The sequence below is a fragment of the Mandrillus leucophaeus genome, unplaced genomic scaffold (genome assembly GCF_000951045.1).
Source record: "Mandrillus leucophaeus isolate KB7577 unplaced genomic scaffold, Mleu.le_1.0 Scaffold42, whole genome shotgun sequence".
Taxonomy (NCBI): domain Eukaryota; kingdom Metazoa; phylum Chordata; class Mammalia; order Primates; family Cercopithecidae; genus Mandrillus; species Mandrillus leucophaeus.
This window is the reverse complement of record NW_012104476.1, coordinates 4,268,700-4,269,288: the sequence shown is the minus strand read 5'-3', so window position 1 is coordinate 4,269,288 and position 589 is coordinate 4,268,700. Positions and strand designations below refer to the sequence as shown.

The 589-nt window shown below is 55.0% G+C and overlaps 1 long non-coding RNA gene across 1 annotated transcript in view; it reads left to right on the top strand.

Annotated features, from left to right (window-relative positions):
• The window catches only part of LOC105548716, a 64,641-nt gene that overhangs the window by 46,320 nt on the left and 17,732 nt on the right, over positions 1–589 (top strand). Inside the window, exon 5 of the long non-coding RNA XR_001007436.1 lies at positions 145–222. This is a non-coding gene — a long non-coding RNA (uncharacterized LOC105548716). The remainder of the gene's footprint in view (positions 1–144; positions 223–589) is intronic.

Genomic DNA, 589 nt, shown 5'->3' with positions numbered 1-589 from the left:
TAAATAAATAGACAAACAGGTGCGTGGGAATGGGTGGGGCCTGCAGATAATGTTTTGGCAAGTCAGGGATGCCTGGTGGGAGAAGCAGCAGGTCCGGTGGCCAAGCCGATGCCCACTCTCATGCCCCCTTGTCTTCCTCTTTAGATAAAGATGACGCCAACAGACTCGGGGAGAAGGTGATCCTGCGGGAGCAGGTGAAGGAACTCTTCAACGAGAAATACGGTCAGTGTCTGTGGTTGGGATCAGCACACCAAGCCCTCCTCCCCGGGGAAGCAGGAGGCCCTCCCTCCCTCTGCAGCCAGCCTCGCCTTCAGAAGACCCCAGCTGGCCTGCCTGCTCCCTGGGGACACGGCTGCTCTGCCCATGACCCACATTTTGTGTATGTTGATTTTCTTTTTTTTCAAACAGGGTCTCACTCTGTTGCCCAGGTTGGAGTACAGTGGTGCAATCTCTGCTCACTGCAGCCTCCACCTCCTGGGCTTAGGCGATCCTCCTGCCCCAGCCTCCCAAGTAGCTGAGTCCGCAGATGTACACCACCACACTCAGCTGATTTTTGTATTTTTAGTAGAGACAGGGTTTCACCATGTTG